Source organism: Mobula birostris, chromosome 2 (genome assembly GCF_030028105.1).
Source record: "Mobula birostris isolate sMobBir1 chromosome 2, sMobBir1.hap1, whole genome shotgun sequence".
NCBI classification, from domain to species: Eukaryota; Metazoa; Chordata; class Chondrichthyes; order Myliobatiformes; family Myliobatidae; genus Mobula; species Mobula birostris.
The window spans coordinates 34,947,159-34,960,656 of NC_092371.1; positions in this window are offsets into that span (position 1 = coordinate 34,947,159).

Consider the following 13,498-nt stretch of genomic DNA (forward strand, 5'->3'; position numbering starts at 1 on the left):
GGGACTAGGCCTGGGGGAAGCAACAGTGGCTGTGCCTCTGGCACAGTCTGGCCCTGTGGCTCAGAAGCGTAGGGAAAGGAAAACGGCAGCAGTAATAGGGGACTCTGTAGTTAGTGGGTCTGACATGTGATTCCGTGGATGCAGGAAAGAAACACGGATGGTAGTTTGCCTCCCAAGTACCAGGGTCCTGGATGTTTCTGATCGCGCCCACGATATCCTGAAGTGGGAAGGTGTACAGTCAGAGGTCGTGGTACATATTGGTACCAATGACATAGGTAGGAAAAGGGAGGAGGTCCTGACAACAGACTACAGGGAGTTAGGAAGGAAGTTGAGAAGCAGGACCTCAAAGGTAGTAATTTCCGAATCAATGCCTGTGCCAGACGACAGTGAGTATAGGAGTAGAGTGAGGTGGAGGGTAAATGCATGGTTGAGGGATTAGAGCAGGGGGCAGGGATTCAGATTTCTAGATCATTGGGACCTCTTTTGTGGCAGGCATGACCTGTACAAAAAGGATGGATTGCACTTGATTCCCAAGGGGACCAATATCCTGGCAGGGAGGTTTGAAAAGGCTACTGGGGAGAGTTTAAACTAAAATTGCTGGGAGGTGGGAACCGAACTGAAGAGGTGGAGGAAGGGGCAGTTGGCTCACAAATAGAGAAAGCTTGGAGACAGTGCAAGAGGGAGGATAGGCAGGTGATAGAGAAGGGATACGCGTAGACCGATAGTTTGAGATGTATCAATTTTAGTGCAAGAAGCATCATGAACAAAGCGGATGAGCTTAGAGCATGGATCAGTATTTGAAGCTATAATGTTGTGGCCATTAGAGACTTAGATGGCTCAGGGGCAGGAATGGATTTAGATGTTTCAGAAAAGACAGGGAGGGAGGCAAAAGAGGTGGGGACGTGGCACTGCTGATCAGAGATAGTGTCACGGCTGTAGATAATGAGGAAGACATGAAGGGATTGTCTATGGAGTCTCTGTGGGTGGAAGTTAGAAACAGGAAGGAGTCAATAACTCTACTGGGTGTTTTTTTATAGACCACTCAATAGTAAAAGGGACATCAAGAAGCAGATAAGGAGACAGATCCTGGAGAGGTGTAATAATAACAGGACTGTCACGGTGGCAGATTTTAATTTCCCAAATATTGATTGGCATCTCTCTAGAGCAAGGGGTTTAGACGGGGTGGAGTTTGTTAGGTGTGTTCAGAGAGGTTTCCTGACACAATATGTTGATAATAAGAGAGTCTGTACTTGATCTGGTATTGGGAAATGAACCTGCTCAGGCATCAAGTCTCTCAGTGGGAGAGCATTTTGGACATAGGGATCACAACTCTACCTCCTTTTCCATAGCATTGGAGGGGGATAGGTACAGACAAGTTAAGAAAGTGTTTAATTAGAATAAGGGGAGATATAAAGCTATCAGGCAGGAACTTGGAAGCATAAATTGGGAACAGATGTTCTCAGGGAAATTACGGCACAAATGTGGAAAATGTTCAGGGAATACTGGCGTGGCGTTCTGCATAGGTACGGTCCAATGATACAGGGAAAGGAGGGTAGGGTACAGGAACTGTGGTGTACAAAGTCTGTTGTAAGTCTAGTCAAGAAGAAAAGAAAAGCTTACGTAAGGTTCAACAAACTAGATAACGATAGAGATCTAGAAGATTATAAGGCTAGAAGGAAGGATCTTAAGAATGAAATTAGGAGTGCCAGAAAGGGCCATAAGAAGGCCTTGGTGAGCAGGATCAAGGAAAACCCAAGTTGTTCTATACGTATGTGAAGAGCAAGAGGATAAGACATGAGAGAATAGGACCAATCAAGTGTAACAGTGGAAAAGTGTTTATGGAACTGGAGGAGATAGCTGAGGTACTTAATGAATACTTTGTTTCAGTATTCACTATGGAAAGGATTTTGGCAATTGTAGGGATGACTTACAGTGAATTTAAAAGCTTGATCATATAGACATTAAGACAGAGGATGTGCTGGAGATTTTGGAAAGCATCAAGTTGGATAAGTCCCTGGGACGGGACGAGTTGTACCCCAGGATATTGTGGGAGGTGAGGGAGGAGATTACTGAGCCTCTGGCAATGATCTTTACATCATCAATGCGGACAGGAGAAGTTCCAGAGGATTAGAGGGTTGCAGATGTTGTTCCCTTATTCAAGAAAGGGAGTAGAGATAGCCCAGGAAATTATAGACCAGTGAGTCTTAATTCAGTGGTTAGTATTTTGATTGAAAAGTTCCTGGGAGGCAAGATTTATGATCATTTTGAGAGGCATAATATGATGAGGAATTGTCAGCATAGCTTTGTCAAATGCAGGTCGTGCCTTACGAGCCTGCTAGAATTTTTTGAGGATGTGACTAAACACATTGATGAAAGCAGAGTAGTAGATGTAGTGTATATGGATTTCAGCAAGGCATTTGATAAGGTACCCCATGCAAGGCTTAATGCACAAGTAAGGAGGCATGGGATCCAAGGAGACATTGCTTTGTGGATCCAGAACTGGCTTGCCCACAGAATGCGAAGTATGGTTGTAGACGAGTCATATTCTGCATGGAGGTCAGTGACCAGTGTTGTGCCTCAGGGATCTGTTCTGGGACACCTTCTCTTCATGATTTTTATAAATGACCTGGATGAGGAAGTGGAGGGATAAATTAGCAAATTTGCTGATGACACAAAGGTTGGGGGTGATGTGGATAGTGTGGAAGGCTGTCAGTGTTTACAGCAGGACATTGATAGGATGTAAAACTAGGCTCAGAAGTGGCAAATGGAGTTCAAACCAGATAAGTGTGAGGTGATTAATTTTGGTCAGTCGAATATGATGACAGAACATAGCATTAATGGTACGACTTTTGGCAGTGTGGAGGATCAGAGGGATCTTGGGGTCCAAGTCCACAGGACACTCAAAGCTGCTGTGCAGGTTGACTTTGTGGTTAAGAAAGAATCCAGTGCATTGGCCTTCATCAACTGTGGGATTGAGTTTAAGATCCAAGAGGTAATGCTACAGCTATATAGGACCCTGGTTAGACCCCACTTGGACTACCCTGTTCAGTTTTGGTCACCTCACTATAGGAAGGATGTGGAAACAATAGAAAGGGTGCAGAGGAGATTTACAAGGATGTTGCCTGGATTGGGCAGCATGCCTTACAAGAATAGATTGAGTGAACTCAGCCTTTTCTCCTTGGAGCGACGGAGGATGAGGGGTGACCTGATAGAGGTGTTTAAGGTAATAAGAGTCATTGATCATGTGGATAGTCAGAGGCTTTTTCCCAGGGCTGAAATGGCTATCATGAGCGGGCACAGTTTTAAGGTGCTTGGAGCAGGTACAGTTTAGATGTCAGGACTAAGTTTTTTATGCAGAGGATTCCCTCTGTAATTCCCTTTACTCCACTGTAATATTGATATATCCGACTTTATCTTCTACCTCTCAAACTGAAGTGTGAATTCTATCATATTGAGATCAATGTCAACAAAGGGTTCTTTTACCCTAAGCTTCATAATATGGTTCATTGCAGCACACCTAATCAGAATTGCAAGCTGCTGTAGAAAGCCATCTCACAGGCTCCTCTTGGGATACAGCACCACCCTAATTTTCCCAATCTACGTGCATATTGAAATCCCTCATGACTATCATAACATTGCCTTTTCTATTTCCTGGTGAAATTTATATCCCACATCCTGGCTACTGTTTGGGGATCCGTCTTGGGATAATGTTTATTGGATTGTTAATGCAATTAAGATTCACCTGAATGTTGTGCCCCAATCTGAGTGCGTGCTATAAATGTCAATAAGTTGTACAGCATACAAACAGGCTCTTCTCCTCATCATATCTATCTATATCTCAATTAGTTGTTTTCATTCCATATCTCTCCATGCTCTGTACATTCAAGTACCTGTCAAATACCTCTTAAATGTGTTCATTAGTAATAAAATTGCACATATGAAATGTCTTATAATGAAGTAATCTGTATTGCAAAAGCAACTCAATTTGAATTATAATTCATTAGTTCCAAAATAATTTGGAATGCTCTCGGGTCTTTATTGATGTTATAGAAATGTATTTCTTAAATCAAACATCTTCAAAACATACAGCTGTTCTTGATTAGCCTTTGCCTGTTAGTGATGGGCCAAAATTTCAAATACAGTTTGTTTTTCTGTATTGTCATTGATTTTGAACTTCATCATTATTGCTCTCTCATCAACAAAACATTTGGCTAACAACTTGCACAATACCTACCAGTTTTGAGTGGTTTCTGCAGATCCCCATTTTCTATCTCACCTGGCTTATTATTACTCTCTGCAGCAGCAGTCAGAGTCACATAAACAACCAGCACAATCTTGCACCTCTCCTTGATGTAGGACTGGAGTCTGAAGCAAGTATTTTCCTCTTCCTTTGTGCTGGGCAGGTTTGAAGAGAAATCCATTGCAAATTTGTGTTTTGTTGCAGTTTTATTCTCTGCAAATTTCCTAGCACACAGCTATTTCTGCTGATGATTATTTATATCTACTTTCTAACATATTGTAAACTATATACTGTGCTATCCAGAAAGTAGCACCCAATGATAATTTACTGGGCAAAATGATGAATGTGTTTTCAGTCAACATGAGTCATTATAAATATTGGAAGTTAAATTTGCACTTTTTGTTCTGTACATGCCTACACAAAATTCTAACTTTATAGTCTGTTTATAACACACCCCATTTAAAAGAACACGAGTCCTTTCTTAACAAAGCTTTGGGATTTCAGCCACAGCGATTAAGATGGAGTAGACACTCACTATCTCTTTGATTTCTTGATAATACTATTGATTGAAAAAAGAAAATTTCATGTCACTCATACTTAAAATGCTGGATCCAATTATATTAAAGTGGCACAATAGGATAATGAGGATCCTGAACACTGGCAACTATTTCTACTTATTTATAACTTCTGCCAATTAAGCAGCATGTGAACAAGATGTAGCCAGGCAAACATAAAGCAAACAGCAATCACAACTTCAGTTCTGTTGGATGTGACAGGGTATGTGTGTATTCTAGGTGGCATGCTGATGCGAATGACCAATCATTTTATACTGCTTGTTGATTATCATGATTTGCCTTCTTTCATGCTGTGTCACTGAAAGTAAAATATACTGTGATTATTCTGCTTCTGTGAGCATATCCAAAAGCACGCTTGGTCTGATATTCACAGTATGCCTTTGCACCTGTTGTCTCAGATCGTTTTAGGAATCGCAGTTTCCACCCATTTCACATTTCTGTCAAAATACAGTCTACTCATTTCAGCAAACACAGTTGTGCAGAATCCTGCCTTTATTCCTGCAGTAGTCCTCCGTTTCCTCAGGATCTCTCTAATAGCAGAATCCAGATTCTGTATTTCATACAACTATGAAATGTATTATTTGTTCTGATGTTCTGGAAAAGGAACACAAATAATTAACGTTAAGTGCTGTTCAGAACATTTGACGAAAAGATGTAATAAATAATTTGAAAACCATCTCTATCTTATACCATTATGGGAAAGCAGAGTAGCACAGCTAATAGAGCTGTGGTCTCCATAGACAATAAGACATAGGAGAAGGATTAGGCTGTTCATCCCATTGAATCTGCTTCACCATTTCATCATGGCTGATCTATTTCCCTCTCAACACTATCGTCCTGTCTTCTCCCTGTAACCTTTCACACCCTGACCTATCAATCTATCAAACTCTGCCCTAAACATACCAAAGACATGGCCTCCACAGCCACCTGTGACAATGAATTCCACAGATTCACTATTGTCTGAATAAAGAAATTGCTCCTCAGCTCTGTTCTAAATGGATGTTCCCCTATTCTGAGGCTGTACTCTCTGGTCCTCGACTCCCCCACTACATTAAACTTTAATTCCCAGAATCATTCTCGTGAACCTCCACTGAACCCTCTCCAATGTCGGAACACCATTTCTTAAATAAGGGGCCCAAAACTGATCACCATACTCCAAGTGAGGCCTCACCAGTGCCTTATAAAGCCTCAGCATTGCATCCTTGTTTTTATATTTAAGTCCTCTCGAAATGAATGCTAACATTGCAATTGCCTTCCTGTCCACTGACAAAACATGCAAATTAACATTTAAGGAATCCTGCACGAGGATTCCTAAGTCCCTTTGTACCTCAATTTCTGCTCTTCATTTAAAAAATAGTCATTCCTTCTACCACAGCACATGACCATACATTTCCTGACACTATATTCCATTTGTCATTTCTTCACTCTTTCTCCTAATCTGTCCAAGTCCTTCTGCAGCACTCTGCTTCCTCAACACTACCTGTGACTCCACCCACCTATCTTGGTATCATACGCAAGCTTGGCCACAAATCCATCAATTCTATGATCCTAATCATTGACATGCAGCGTAAAAAGAAATGATCCCAACACTGATCCCTGTGGAACACTATTAGTCACTGGTAGCCAATCGGTAAAGACTCTTTTTATTCTCACTCTTTGTCTCCTGCCAAACAGCCAATGCTCTAACATGTTAATATATTTCTGCAATACCATGGGCTCTTACCTTGTTAGCAGCCTCATGTGCGATACCTTGTCAAAGGCCTTCTGAATATCCAAATACACAACATCCAACAATTCTTCTGCTTGTTATTTCCTCCAAGAATTCTAGCATATACGTCAGGCAATATATTTCCCTCAAGGAAACCATGCTGACTTTGGACTATTTTACTATATGTTTCCAAGTACCCCAAAACCACATCCTTAACAATCGACTTCAATATTTTCCCAACCACTGAGGTCAGGCTAATTGGCCTTTAATTTCCTTTTTTCTGCTTTCCTGCTTTCTCAAGGAGTGGAGTGACATTTGGAATTTTCTAATCCTCCGGAACCATTCCAGAATTTAGTGATTCTTAAAGAATCATTACAAATGCTACCTCTTTCAGAACTCTGGGATGTAGTCTATCTGCTGCAGGTGACTTACTTACTTTGAGACCTTCCAGTTTTCTGACCATGTATTCCTTATTAATCTCAACTGCACGCACTTCTGTCCCCTGACACTCTCGAACTTCTGACATATTGCTAATGTCTTTCATGGTGAAGACTGATGCAAAATATTTCTTCAGTTCATCCACCATTACTTCCTCTCCAACATCATTTTCCAGCAGTTCAATATCTACTCTTATCTGCTTTTACTCTTTATATATCTGAAAAAATTTTTGATATCTTCTTTAATATTGTTGGCTAGCTTTCCTTCATATTTCATCATCCACCCTCTTATGTTTTTTTAATTGCCTTCTGTTTTTTTTTAATTGTCTTACTGCTCCAACAAACCACATTTAATCCATGTGGTGTTTGCATCTTCTTGCAACAGCAAGTATTTCCTCACTTCTGCACTTTCTTCCAACTGTCCAAAGCTGTGTGGGTAGCAAGGTTAATTATTCCTAGTGTGTGTGAGGGATACAATCAGAGATGTTGATGGGAATGTGGTATGAATAAAACAAAATTCACATGAAATTGATTTAAATATGTGTTTGATCATTAGTGAAGCAGCAAAAGCCATGTTCTCATGGTGTATTATAGAGTCACAGAGCTGTGCAGCACACTTCTTATAGCTGATGTCAACTCGAGGTCTGGTTTCAAATTATATTTCTACAGAACCATCTTCGTTAAAAATCCATGAATATAAATGATACAACATTAGCCAAGATACTATTTGTGAACACTAATCTATTGTTAAATGGATCTGGCTTCCATCCAAATATATTAATAAAGTGTGAGGCTACAGATCATTTAATCCCTTTTTGTTTCCAGCAAAGTCATGTACTTGTAGGTATAATACACAGATTCTTATTCTTTGATCTTTCCAGGTTCATGAATAACCCAAAACATTTAAGATTTATTGAAACATTATGGTTGGATGGTTTAAATACTGTAATATTGGATGTGTTTAGAAAAATGGAAAGTATAAGGTATTTTTTAAAGCAAGTTATTTAGACAAGCAAGCTAGCTTATTTGGTTCTGTTCAAAAGCTTAATTTCTAAGGAACAACTCTGGCTGTAACTTTGCAGGATGTGTGGCATCACATTTGCTTCGGCACCAAACCTTTTCAATAAATATCCAAGAAGTCAGCGGAATTCTGGTTAGACTTTACAAAAAAGAGCAGATGAATGAGTTTGTACTGACGCTTGTTACCAGACTAAACATATTTCAGATGTTGATTAAAAGAATAACTAAAGGGAGAAATTGAAAAGCACTAGAAAATGTGTGCTGTAGATGAGGTGCACAATTAACCCATAACCCTATGACCCAGTGCCAATTGCACATCAAATCCATGTACCCAGAACATTACCTTGACTGAAATGTCCATTCACATTAATCCCGGGCTTATAATATTAGCAGATTTATGAAGGTAGAATTTTTTGCATCACTAGTTCCAATGAAGCAAGTTAGATCCAAACCTTTTTCTCTTAAACTGGTAATAATTTTCTGAAAGGTTTGACAAGCTTAAGTAACCAATTGGGCCATAACACCATCTCCAAGCAAACTGTGAGCAGTCTTCGCCTCTGTCTCTCTTAATAACAAGGAGTGTGTGTTGTACAGTTCCCCCTCTCTTTTTTAAAGGTGCAGTTCATAAGGGATAATTCATTATCCTGTCACATATGGTTTAATTGGAAACTTGGCTTAATAAACGCAGTACATGTCACCCTGTTACACTGAAGCACATCATTATGGACTTGTTTAACACTTGCAGGACAAGGAGGGGCATCATGATAGCAGAGCAGTTAGCCCAATGCGAGTACAGCGTGGGGTGATGGAGTTCAGCATTCAATTGCACCGATGTCAGCCAGAACTTTGTCCATCCTCCTTGTGAATGTTTGGGTTTTCTCTGGGTTCTTGGGGTTCCTCCCACATTCCAAGGACATACCAGTTAGTAGCTTAATTAGTCATTGTAAATTGTCCTGTGAATAAGCTAAGGTTAAATTGTTTGGTTGCTAGGCAGTGCAGCACGTTGGGTCGGAAGGACTGTCTTACATTTTATCTCTAAATAAATAAATATGTATCATCAGAAACTACAGACTTGACAGGGGTATTCTCAAGACCATTTGATGCCTCAGAGATGTAGAGCACTAGACTTCTTTGTCTCAGTTCTCACTGAAACCATGGTCACCAATGATCCAAAGATCATTGAAGGTGGTATGCTGTTGTATACCTGGAAACCTTCAACAGGTTTCAGACATGAGGTTGTATCATCCAGCTTTAAGATTATCTATCAAAACAAGTTCATCTTGGCAGCATGGATATAGAGGCCAGCTACATTTCAACACCTGCAGAGTCAACCAGTGTTTAGCAGCTAACATCTCAGTTTCCAATGGAAAACAACAGATGAACACCCCCCACCCCCCCCAACATGCGGCCTGGCATGGAGATAGATGTGACAAACACTCTTAAAAGGCTGTTAGGCACATGAACGTGGAGGAATATGGGCCATATACTGGCAGAAGGGATTAGGAGTCTTTAATATTTGCATTTTATGAGCCGAAAGACAGGTTCCTGTGTTGTACAGTTCTGTGGTCTATGTAAATTGTTAACATGATTGAGAGTGCAGAAGGTTGCCTTAGGCTGCAGCAGAAGATAAAATAAAAACTGGTGCAGAGTGCTGGCAGATGAAACTTAATTACTCTCTGTGTAAACAACTTACCTCTGAGATCCCCCTATACTTTCCTCAAATCACCTTAAATTATGCCAACTTGTTTTAGCCATTTTTGCACTGGAAAAAAGTCTTCGGCTATTCACAATATCTATGCCTCTTATCGCCTTATACACCTCCATCAAGTCACGTCTCCTTCACTCCAAAGAGAAAAGCCCTAGCTCACTCAACCTACTTTCATAATACATGCCCTCTAGTCCAGGTAGCATCCTGCTAAATCTCCTCTGCACCCTTTCAAAAGTTTCCAAGAAGTTCAGTTCCTGCACAAAGCACAATGGTACTTTGGTTTGAAATTATTATTTTTATGTTATTAGGTCAGAATCCTGGAAAGTCTTCCTCAAGAGCATTGAAGAAATATCTAACCACATGAACTCAGAGTCACCAATATCATCTTGAGAGAAGTAGGAGCAGGCGATAAATAAGGGCATCGCTGGCCCTTGGCATAAATGCATGATAACAATAAATATGAAAACTTTCTTATACTATTTGCGGTTATGTTTAGGATCTACTATGACATATTAGTTTACCAGCTAAGGACTGGATGCAATTCAGAATACAAATCAGCAACTTTACAATAGTTTACAATGGTTTTTACTTCCCCCTACATGAATTTTCTTATGCTTATAGTCTTTTTCCATCAGTGATAGACCTGATAAAAATTCAGAGGCAAGTTATCTGAATTATACAACAATAAAGTCTGCTTTTGGACATTATTGCTCTTGATCTCTGATATTATTTCACCCGCCCACATGGCTGGGAAGTTGTGCATTCTGGAAATCATTAAGATGCTCTTTTCATGTGACACATATTCATCTATAACCATCAACCAATCCAGAGCTGAGGTAAATCACTTGAAGGTAGAAATTATTTTTATTATTTTCAGTACATATTTTTCAAATGTCTTCACTTTTTTAAAGTTGTTACTTAATGCCAAAACTCCACCTAAATGAGGATCCTTGCGGCAGCTTACATGCATTGCAATAAACAGAGAACGTGGAACAGTAAAGCACAGGAACCGGCCCTTCGGCTCATGATGGCTGTGTCAAACACGATACCCAATTAAACTAATCCTTTGACCGTACATCAGAATCAAGTTTATTATCACTGGCATGTGTCGTGAAATTTGTTAACTTAGTAGCAGCAGTTCAATGCAATATATAATATAGAAGGGGAAAAATTAATAACAAAAATAAATAAATAAATAAATTACAGTATGTGTATATTGAATAGATTTAAAATCGTGCAAAAACAGAAATAATATATATTTAAAAAGTGAGGTGGTGTTCATGGGTTCAATGTCCATTTAGGAATCAGGTGGCAGGGGGGAAGAAGCTGTTCCTGAATCGCTGAGTGCGTGCCTTCAGGCTTCTGTACCTCCTACCTGATGGTAACTGATCCATATCCCTCCACTTCCTGTGCTGATGTAAAATCCCCTTAAAACCACTTCCCCCAACAGTGTGTTCTAGGCACTTACCACAAAATGCCATATGACTTCTTCTACTGAACACAATCCTATTTTTGCAGTCATTCATAGCATTTATTTAGGATTCCTACAACTGCAAAAAGTGGTGTATCAACCACAATTGGAGAGGATACTAAACCTCGGGTCTTCTTAGTCTGCATTCGTTAATAGGTGGTACACTTATTTTCTTCTTCTTTGTTCTTCTTTACCTACACATACAATTCTGACAGATACTATCACCAGGGTACTGCTTCAGAGCACAAATAGAAAGAGTACCAATTCTGATGATACATATTCCTGTTCTCCAAAATAAAATGCACACTCATTTTCACTGCATTAAAAATAGTTAGTGCATGATGAAAAAGTAAAGAATACCTGGTCTGTGGGCGTTGTTAGTAACTTAGTTGCTTCAGAAATCTATATTTAGCATGTGTGACGTAACACTTCACATTAGCAGGTGGTATTTGAGATTGATTGAAGAATATGAACGGGAACACCAAACATCTCAAGAACTTACATTTCCCTCATTAGAAAATAATACCTTCACTGATGATGAAGAACTGCAAACCTTGAAACAAGCGTCTAGTATAATTATCACATATTTTCAATTCATTAGGGCCAGTTCTGCTTCACATACAATAGCTTGAAAGTCAATGGCATTTTCAAGGGAGGGAAAAACCAAAGGGATTACAAAGCAGAACAGCAAAGCAAAAGCTGGTGCTGAGTCAGTTAAGTTAAGACGTGATTAATTGCAGTGGGGCTCATGATAGAGTTAATGTTGCAAATTGATGTTAAAAGCCGAAAATGCTGCAAATACTTCATGGGTCTGCCTACATTTATAGGATGAGAAAGGAAAGATTTGCTCAATAGCCTTCATCCCCTCCTCCTCCTTCTTACCTCATCCCTTATTTATTTATTGATTTTATTTTTTTCCCCTTTCTTTCTCTCTCTTTTTTCTCCTTCTGTCCCTCTCACTATATCTTCCTCTGATGCTCCCCTCCCTCTTTCTTTCTCCCTAGGCCCCCCATCCCATGATCCTCTCCCTTCTCCAGCCTGGTACGCCTTTTGCCAATCAACTTTCCAATTCTTAGCTCCATCCCTCCCCCTCCTGTCTTCTCCTATCATTTCAGATCTCCCCCTCCCCCTCCCACTTTCAAATCTCTTACTATCTCTTCTTTTAGTTAATCCTGACAAAGAATCTCGGCCCGAAACGTTGACTGTACCTCTTCCTATAGATGCTGCCTGATCACAGCTTGTAAACGCTTTTTGTAGCCAGCTAAGAGTCTTTCAATTCTTGCTTGTGGGATTTTTGCCAACTCTTCCTTGCAAAATGCTTCTAGTTCTGTGAGAGTCTTGGGCTGTCTTGCATGCACTGCTCTTTCGAGGTCTATCCACAAATTTTTGATGATGTTTGGGTCGGGGGACTGTGAGGGCCATGGCAAAACCTTCAGCTTGCACCTCTTGAGGTAGTCCATTGTGGATTTTTAGGTGTGTTTAGGATCATTATCCTGTTATAGACACCATCCTCTTTTCATCTTCACCTTTTTTATACAGACGGTGTGATGTTTGCTTCCAGAATTTGCTGGTATTTAATTGAATTCATTCCTCCCTCTACCATTGAAATGTTCCCCGTGCCACTGGCTGCAACACAAGCCCAAAGCATAATCGATCCACCCCTATACTTAACAGTTGGAGAGGTGTTCTTTTCATGAAATTCTGCACCCTTTTTTCTCCAAACATACCTTTGCTCATTGCGGCCAAAGAGTTCTTTTTTAACTTCATCAGTTCACAGGACTTGTTTCCAAAATGCATCAGGCATGTTTAGACGTTCCTTTGCAAACTTCTGACACTGAATTTTGTGGTGAGGACGCAAGAAATGGGCATCATTTATTTTAATTTTCAGAGTGCTAGGCAGCTGCTTAGAGGAGCCCATGGCTGCTGATTGTTGGGACAAGGTTTGAGGAGTCAGGGTATTTATAAGGCTTTGAAATTTGCATCTCCTGGCCTTTCCTAACAATGATTGTGAACAAGCCATAGCCCTAACAAGCTAATTAAGGTCTGAGACCTTGGTAAAAGTTATCTGAGAGCTCAAAACTCTTGGGGTGCCCAAACTTTTGCATGGTGCTCCTTTCCTTTTTTTCACTCTAAAATTGTAGAAAACAAAAATAATACACTAATTTTGTTTAAAATGTTGAAAAGAATATTTCATCTTTAACTTTATGACTTTTGGAGATCAGTTAATCTTCTACTCACTTAACTATTCACAGTAACAGAAATTCTGACCGGGGTGCCCAAACTTTTGCATGCCTCTGCAACTTCCTCACTTTTGAACTCGATGACTAATAAACTGGATG